We start from the raw sequence: 9,928 nt of genomic DNA on the forward strand, positions 1-9,928 counted from the left end.
TTCCCTGTCCTTTGGCAAGGCTGCTTACTTTTCTGGGCAGGCCTCAAGGTCTGATGGCAAGGCCTCAGGCTTACTACAGTTGTGCCCCATTCAGCAATGAAAACATCCAATTCCAGACTTAGCTGAGAGGGAAGATACTCCATGCAAAAAAGTACCCACCAATGTAGAGCTTTGTGACAGCAACTTTTAGACTAGTGTGCTGCTTAGGCTAGCAAGGATTGGCCCTGTTTCTCCTGTGGCTTGAGTACATTGTCAGGCATCCTGAATCAGCATATCTGACCCTTGAAAATACCGCTATCTGGATGTACCCCAACAGTAATGGCATCTCTAAGGGCGACGCTAGTAAGCGGATAAAGAAGGTTGTAAAGGAACAACGGAGCCAGCAGAGGGGGATGTGTGTAACCAGCTTTGCCACACTTGCCCTTGCATTAATATTTGCCTCTGATTTTGGTATATAAAGCATGTAGAGCTGAGTCTACCACCACATGCTTGAGATGGCAGATTAATTTGTCTACCTGGATTCCTCCATAACCAGCAGCCTCTCCATTGACGCTGAGCTGGACAAGTGTATTGGCAAGGCAGCTACGGCATTGGCTTGCCTCTCCAAAAGGGAGAATGTGATGCTAACGTCCAATACCAAGGTGAAGGTCTACCAGGCTTGTGTGTTGTTTATGGTAGTGAGTCATGGGCAACTTACATCTGCCAGGAGCAACATTTCAATGCCTTCCATATGCACTGCATCAGGAAGATTTTGAGCATCACATGGCAGGACAGATGTGCTCTCCCAAGCCCATATTCCCAGCATTTTCACACGCCTGTCTCAAATATGTCTATGCTGGTTGGGTCATTTCCACAGAATGGAAGATGGTGGGACCATCTTGCTGTTTTTGGTCTCCAGCTGTCTTCAGACTACAATTCCCATTAACCCTGACCACTGGTCTTGCTAGCTAGGGATGATGGGAGTTGTGGTCCAAAAACAGCTGGAGACCCAAGGTTGGCAAACACAGGGAGCTGGCTTCAGGCACCAGGTCTGTGTTACATAGATGTCTGCAAAAGTGGCATGAATGTTGGCAACGTTAACCCTGCTGTGTAGGAATCCCTTGTAGACAACCACAAATCCTGGGGGAAATCAGACTGGTCACATATCCACAACAGTGACCAGAGGAGGAATGACTACCGGAAGGAACACAAAGAGAAGAAACACTATGGCAGAGGTGGATTTAGGGGAGTGTGACTTGTTCAGCCACACTGGACACTGAGCTGAGAGGGCACTGCAAAGGGCACTGCAACAATGATGAACAATGGAAGGCAAGAAGCAGCAGGGGGGAAGGTGATGAAGTTTGGCAGCGCACAAGGTGCTGCTGAAATTTTAAAGCCCAAAGTTGGGTTTGGCCATGGTGCATCTGTAGCAGCACAACCGGACGCCTTCATGTGCCCCCTCAGCAATAAAACATGTCTCTCTTGTATTGGTCTCTACAGTCACAGCAGGTACTGTAACCTTTCACTCCCAAAAGGCACACTCCTCCTTTCTCTTCCCACGAAGCTACCCTGTTATATTAGTCATTGTTCACTGCTCTCACAGTGCAGGAAGAAATCTAACTGGTCTGCTTGGAATTTTTTGGGGGGATGCTTCTTGCTGGATTCCTGGGGTACAGTCCCAGAATAGTTTTTTTCTCTCTTCATACCAGGGCATATGGGATGCGGGTGGCGCTGTGGGTTAAACCACAGAGGCTAGGACTTGCCGATCAGAAGGTTGGCGGTTCAAATCCCCGCAACGGGGTGAGCTCCCATTGCTCGGTCCCTGCTCCTGCCAACCTAGCAGTTCGAAAGCACGTCAAAGTGCAAGTAGATAAATAGGTAATGCTCCGGCGGGAAGGTAAACGGCATTTCCGTGCGCTGCTCTGGTTCACCAGAAGCAGCTTAGTCATGCTGGCCACATGACCCAGAAGCTGTCTGCAGACAAACGCCGGCTCCCTCGGCTTACAGAGTGAGATGAGCGCTGCAACCCCAGAGTCGGTCATGACTGGACCTAATGGTCAGGGGTACCTTTACCTTTACCTTACCAGGGCATAAATCTCCCAAAGCATTTATTTTAATTTTTAAAATGTATGTTGCTTTTCAGCCAAACCAGTCTGCAAAGCTGTCAAACATTGCAAGGTGTCTTAAACTTTCAGGCTGACTTGAGAGGAGGCGAGATAATACCCAGGAGTGTAGGGGGCACAGAATGATTTGCTCTCTCTGCTGAGTAGCTACTGCCAGCCTCAAGGACACTGGGGGTCGTGGGACCAAAATTCCACGCCACAAGTCACAGAACCATGCCAGACTTGAGCCTGCTTAATAGTAAGTGATTATTATTATTATTATTATTATTATTATTATTGAAATATTTCCCCCTCTGCCTTTCCATCCAGTTATGGGATGCTCGAGACAGCTACTATAAGAAGTGTGATTTCATAAATACAAAAACAAAAGCACTACAGTACTCTGTGTTTGTCCTGAAGATTGCATGCTAAGAAGGGGAGAGGTCTCAGCATCTTTCAGAAGGGGACCTAGCCCCTTTTCTGTTTAATCTCCCAACAAAGAAGAAAAAGTACAAGGGCTTATTATGTGTGCTATATGGGGAAGAGTCCTTAGTCTAAGTTTTCTGGGCAATTTGGTTGTGGATTCAGGGAGTTCATTCTTGGAAATTCTGTTCATGTATTTGTGTGTCTGTATGAGGCGAGTGCAGGCAGCTTGTTGTTAGAGGAGGGGTATTTATTGACTGGGGATAAGCATTCTGCCTGCCAGCTGCCTGTGGAAATAAATCTTATTTAATCAAAGCTGTGAGAGGATCTGTTGTCTTTAATGCCAAAGAAGGCTGATTAAAAAAGAAAGAACCTGCCTTTACCATCTGCTCCTCTCACTGCACACCCCACAATGAAGCTTCTCTTCCCCCCATCTGCCCCCATTTGACAGGTGATGGCTGTTTGCAACTAACAAAAAGGCACAATATCCTTTGACTTGCAGGAACATTCCAGGGGGTGGCTTGGGAATTCCTCTCCCCTTTCCTGCTCTTCCCTCAAGATGGCAAGTTTCCAAATATTTCCTGCTTTACTCTGAGGACAGACAGCCAAGGAGATGGAATAGATTTTGATTTTGTGACTGAGGATTAGACTGAAGGCTGAAGACAACACCGGATTAGAATATAGGTGCAGAAGCTTTAGAAGAAACAGGAGGGCAGGCATAAAGGAGAAGATACTTTTGTTTATTACATGTTATCTCTGGCAGAACAAAGCCTCTAAGAAATTAGATCAAACCTAGAAAACAAAGCAGTAAAGTTTCCTAATATGTCACTGGTTGTTTTTTTCCCTTGCTCCCTATGGGTGCAAATGATAAGCTGCGTGGCTGATCACTAGCCATGTTGGAAAAAAATATCTGATTATTTCTCACAGCAGTCATGGACCCACATTTCATGTGGTGAGCATTATGATAATGGCTTTTTATGAAAGTGCTCTACTTTGATAAATAGAAAATACTGTGGCTTTGAGTGTTTGGCAGCAGAAATGCAGACAACAGAAGCACAACCATGAGGAAAGTCATGAGGTGTAGGTGCGACAAATGAGGAACAGAAGTGCATTTATGGTACAATGAGCTGATTGTGCGGAAGAGCCCAAGGCACGAAGCTGGCAATATCCCTTTGAAAAGAAATATTTAACAAAGACATATAAACATACAATAAGTATATCTCCAGCTAGTCCTAGTCATTGGAAACTTGGTTATTTTTAGTGTTACATAACTTCTGGGAAATGCTCAGACTTCAGCTTGCAGAACTGGGAAGGAGGCACAGAAAACACGTTTCTATATTTTCAGGATTCCGATTTAATCCATGGAGATCACTATCAAGTAAAAAACACATCTATCGGGAAGTAAAGTTAACTGATTTTAACAAAACTTGATTGCTTGTACTGTAAATGTGTTTAGGATTACAATGTAAGGAAGGGATTAATCCATGGGTAGGCAAACTAAGGCCCGGAGGCCGGATCCGGCCAAATTACCTTCTAAATCCAGCCTGCGGAAGGTCCGGGAATCAGCATATTTATACATGAGTAGAATGTGTCCTTTTATTTAAAATGCATCTCTGGGTTATTTGTGGGGCATAGGAATTTGTTCACCCCCCCAAAAAAAATATAGTCCAGCACCCCACAAGGTCTGAGGGACAGTGGACCGGCCCCCTGCTAAAAAAAATTGCTGACCCCTTTACATTCATCTTCAGTAATGGTGCACTGCCAATGTGTCTGTTCAATTTTCTGATGGGTCCGTACATTATATGGAGCTACTGGCCTAAATGACAGGTTTATTAGGGTTATCATGTCATTGCCTGGAGATGATAATGTACAAAGGCATTAAAAAAGGACATATTTTCTGTGCTTCACACAGAATATTCTCATCCAATAGGTTCTACTCTGGTGGGAAGGTAAACGGGCGTTTCCGTGTGCTGCTCTGCCTTTGCCAGAAGTGGTTTAGTTATGCTGGCCACATGACCTGGAAAAGCTGTCTGCGGAAGTGGACAAATGCTGGCTCCCTTGGCCTGCAAAGCGAGATGAGCACCACAACCCCAGAGGCGTTCGTGACTGCACTTAACTGTCAGGGGTCCCTTTACCTTTACCTTTAGTAGAGAAATGGGGCAGGATGTGCATGTTTAATAGATGTAAAGTATTGGCACTATCTTCTGGCAAGATCCTGGGAATCTTGACTGGACATGTACCACTTATGGCTTGGTAATGGTGATCCTTATAGGTGATCAAGACATTGGGGTTCCACTTAAACATAAAACAACTTTGACTGACAGTCTCTTGGGACCTCAAGTACTAGCCACCCCAGTTTTGAAATTATGTCAACAGCACATTTTAAAATTAGGATTGCTACCTGCTCGTCATGCATAAACCACGTTAGGTTAATGTTTTCAACATACCAGAGAGCTCTTTAAAACGATGAACAGGTTTGTTGTGACGTGAACTTGTGTAATCAGTTACGGAATCATTTTTATTGTGGCATGCGCTTCAGTTAAATGACACGGGCTAAAGGAAGAGATGGCTGTGTAAATATATGGGCTGTAATCCAAGGGTGTTTCCACGGATGGAAGTCAATATTTAAATTTCACATACTGCTGTGATGATGTCACAAACATCTGCATCATGAATATTCAGAATGATGCATTTTCTTGCTCCTACCAGTAACTTTGAGACTGAAAGATTATTCCCTAGTAAGACAGTTCCAGTGATACATTTTCAGTAATACTGCTAAGTAGCAAATGGGACCTGCAACAAAATGAATGTTTATGGACATTTCTTTTTAAAAACAGGAATGGAGCTATAAGAAAGGGGAAATCACAAAGGAGGCGTATACACAAGTAGTCAACAGTTGCAGGGTGAAGGCTGGCTAAAGCTCAGAATGAGCTCAGGCTTGCAAGAGAAGTTAAAAATAATTAAAAAGGTGTCTTTGGCTATGTCTGAAGTAAGTGGAAGAACAAGCAAGTGGTAGGGTCTCTGTGTGGGAGGATAAATGCTATTGTGTGACAGAGAGAAGGCGGAACTACTCAACACCTACTTCTGGGGGGGAGGGGCATCTTCTCCCAACCCGTTTACAGCCAGTGTGGTGTAGGATGACCTTGGGCTAGACTAGGCTTCCTCAACCTCAGCCCTCCAGATGTTTTTGGCCTACAACTCCCATGATCCCTAGCTAGCAGGACCAGTGGTCAGGGATGCTGGGAATTGTAGACTCAAAACATCTGGAGGGCCATGGTTGAGGAAGCCTGGGCTAGACACTAGCTCTCAGCTTCACGTATTTCACAGACTTGTTGTAAGGATAAAGTAGGGGGATTCAGGTATGCCAACCTGAGTTCCTTGCATGAAAAGTGGGATAAAAATGCACATGGAATCAGTTCCAACACATCTGTGTACTGGAGCAGAGATTCTGTGCCCTCATATCTTATTTGTTTGTTTAAAGATGTTCCTCATCTGCTCTTAATCATAGTCAATCCTAGAGTCCAATGCATAACACAAACATTCAGTAACAGAAAGTGAGTGTGGTGTAATGGTTAGAGAGTCCTATTAGGACCTGGGAGACCAGAGTTCAAATCCCCATTCAGCCAAAAAAGCCCACTGGGAGACCTTGGTTAGTTACTATTTCTCAGCCTAACCTCCCTCTCGAGGTTGTTGTGGGGATAAAATGCGGAGATGGAGACATGTGCACAGCACATTAAACTCCCTGGATATAAGGTGGGATGAACGTAGTAGCAGCAGCAACAGCAACAACATCACACAACCATTCATAATAAAGAATAACAGCACTTAAAAATCAAAGAAAGTACTACCAAACTATTGAAAACTGTGGGGTGGGTTACACATCCTCCATCAAAAGATGATATAATAAGTTGCATACGTCTGGGCAAATAAATGATACATCTCTTGACACCGTGTGCTTCCAGGTGATCTCTTCCATAGGTGATCAGGGCAACCATGAACTAACCCCTTTTAGCCACCGTCTTGTAGGAATAGCTATCTCCCTTTCTTCCTATTGGGTCTCATGTCACCACACTCCCTCCATTTTTCTTTGATTTGCTTGGCCTTGGCCTTTGAAGAGGTTCACTGTGACAGAGTTTAAAACATGCATCGCTGCATGGATCCAGCAAATCCATTGCACAAGGCCAACTTAGAATGAATGAAAAATTCTGGGAGCAGAGGGTGGGAAATATCTTCAGCTTGGCATGGAATCATTCTCAGGTGGCTACAGCAAGCCTGAACGCTCCACTAAAACTACAGAAGTCACAGCCCAACACATCAAGAAGGTTGTAGGTTACTTTCCGGTTTGCTGATTAGGTAGTTTCAGGTTCTGTTTTGTTTTTGCATAATCACTGTGGCTAGAGCCAAGTCAAAGCTGCCTTGAAAATAAAGCACAGGACACAATAGAAATGAAACTAGAGTGCACTGCAGATGGTGGAAAGTGGAAAACTCATCTTTTGACCTTTGTGCGATGGATGAGTTTCCAATTCTCTCTGTCCGCTTGGCCCTCCAGACCCAGGGGCAGCTGCAGATGTTTCAAAGACAATGTGCAATACTGATTTATAGGAGACAGCATGTTCCCTTATGTACTCCTGCCTCAGCACAATTATCTTTGAATAGTAAGAAGCCCGATTCACCTTCCAACTTTTCATTGTTCTTCATGGAAATGAGAGATGCCACTAAAAAGATGCAATCTCTGGAGCACAACAGAAAAGTCTTAGTTGAAGGGCTTTGGAATAGGCTGATAAGCACCAACCACTGAGTGATCCAAGCCTCTGCAATCCTAATCCACATTCTTGCTCATTTGTTGTTGCTCAACGTATTTGTTGTTGCTAAACATATTTAGCAGAAAAAGATTTCATGTAGGCCTGGGATAAGCAACTTGGTACCCTCCAGGTGTTGTGAATTACAACTTTCACCAGTCCCAACCAGGATGGGCAATGGCCAGGGATGATGGGAGCTGCAGCCCACATCATCTGGAGCAGACTCACAACCATGGGTCCCCAGGTGTTGTTGGACTACAACTCCCATCATCCCTAACTAGCAGGAAAGGTGGTTAGGGATGATGGAGGGTTGTAGTCCAATAACATTTGGGGACCCAAGGTTGAGAAAGGCTGATCTGGGGGGTACTATTTTGATGCTCCTACCTGTGCCTATAGTATGACATCAGGTGTGGTGTCAGTGGGTTTGAGGACTCATGATCTGAGATCAGACCCCTATTAGGCTTAACTGGGCTCACAGGCTGGAGATTCCCCACCAGTGGTCTAAAGGCATGTGATGCAGCAACTCTGACAGTGCTAAGCAGGTGAGCACTTGGTCATTTCCTGGATGAGAGCCTAATCTATGCTGCTTCAAGTTCAATTGTGGGAAAATGTGGAGTATGATAGAAAGAAGCTTCTATCTGCATTCTAATCACACACTTTTTCTGAACACATTTATTGGCCTTATGCTTCAGTTGAAATGGGAAATTATTACTAAGACTTTTTTTGGTCACTTTGGGCTAGATTTGTACACAACAGGATCTCTCAGTTACATATGCTTTGAAAATATATATTCATATGCTATTGTTTTGTTTCTGAATAGGCCAAAACCTGTTTCCCCGGGTTCAGAAAACAATGTCTGCATTAAAGCCACTGTTCTTTGTAGGCTCTCTGCGGCATTCCCCAGCATGCCTCCTGCGCAGGTGGGCAGAATTATTTGCTCCCAGCCCAGAACAATTCTGCTTGCTGCTTTGTGAGCAGCGCAACATTTTGTCACACACTTTTGAAAATGTGTTTTTCGCATGACCCCAGTTGGTGAGGAGTAAACTTTGTCCCTAGATGCATGTGATGCTGTAGTTTTAGTGCCAAGATCAAGGTCATTTTTTTATGTTTAAGTGTAGCCTTCGTTTTATGTCAAAGCAAAATTATTTTTCTTAATAACGTGGGAGGGGCTCTGGGGAGGGAGACAGGCATCCCTTTGTATAAAGTCACACACACACTGCCTTCCTCCCCTCCCCCTCCCCTCTGCTGTTTACATTGACATGGTAATGTCTGGAATGCAGCTATTTCCTCTTCTGTTTCCAATACAATGCAAGGGGACAAAAGGCAGCAATTTGCTCACCTCAGGTCAAAGACTAACTCTCATGCCCTTCCCTGAACACCATGAGTCCCTGCTGTATATTCCTTCTCACTATCCCATTATCTCAGCAGGGAGGTGGAGAGAGCCATTCCTTCTCATCAGGAGACCTGCTCTAACATCAGTCCCTTTGGTATGAAAAAGCTTTTCTCTCACGCACCCCTTATGCCCTGATTTCCAACAGACCCTTCTGTTCGGACCCCTCTCTGCAGAGAGGTGGATTGTTGGAAGGTAAGGAGAGCTTTGGAAACTGAAAAGCTGGCCCTGGGGTTTATTACACCAAACCCACAGGGAACAACATCCCTCAGACTCCTAGTCTGATGAGAGGACCATACAAGAGATTTTAGGGAAGCGTCCCTGAGTTTGGGAACTCACAAAACCTTCTCCCAGATTTGTCCTTGAAGTTGAGCCTTCTCTTGGTGGATTTAGTAAAAAATAAATCCTTATTAAAAGCCTCCCACCAGTCCTTTTAGATTAATATGTCCTTTAGTTTATTCTTTTTGTAAGCCAGCATGAGAATATGGTTGAAGCATGCTATAAAAATACTTCTTTTAAAAAGTACTACAGCAACAGAAGGAACAAACCAAACAGAAAAACCTTCCAGATTCATATGTATGTAAAGACTGGTTCGAATATGTAGTACACCAATGGTCCAAAATTTGATGTAGGTTAAATGTTTCACATACAGTATATCCCATACCACCTATTTAAATGTGTGAATTTTCATCTAAGTTGTTTTGGAGACTGTTCGAATTATCCAGCCCCCACCAAAAGTTGCTGTAAACTACAGTCACACTAAGACACCAGTTTCCTTCACATGGCAAGTGGTTTCTGGATTCTACCTCAGCCCATGAATTTTCTTTGATTTTCATGTGACGTTTTCAGGGTAGCTTTCTTCTTCCTAGTAAAACTAACCTGAGCCTGCCTGAATCTAAAAGGCATCTCTCAGACTAATCTTCCTCTCATCATTTCCCTCCACTCATTTCCCCTCGAGTGTCTAGTTTCTAAAAGAATAAGCCTGAGAGCGGGGTTTATCTAGATCTTAATTTTGCTGAACTATATAAACATTACATTAAATGCGGGGCTGGGCCTTGCACTTTTATTTTATCTTTAAATAGCTGCTGTACTTACCCCCAATCAGGATTGGGGCTGCAATGTGTCTGGAGGGTTTTTTGTTTTTGTTCTTTTAAAATGCCCTATATCTTCACTGTGGTACCCCAATGAAAATCGTCACACACACTCACCCTTGAGCTGTATTTGTGTGCAGAGGG

Source organism: Podarcis melisellensis (assembly GCF_964234715.1).
Source record: "Podarcis melisellensis genome assembly, chromosome: 5".
Classification (NCBI taxonomy): Eukaryota; Metazoa; Chordata; class Lepidosauria; order Squamata; family Lacertidae; genus Podarcis; species Podarcis melisellensis.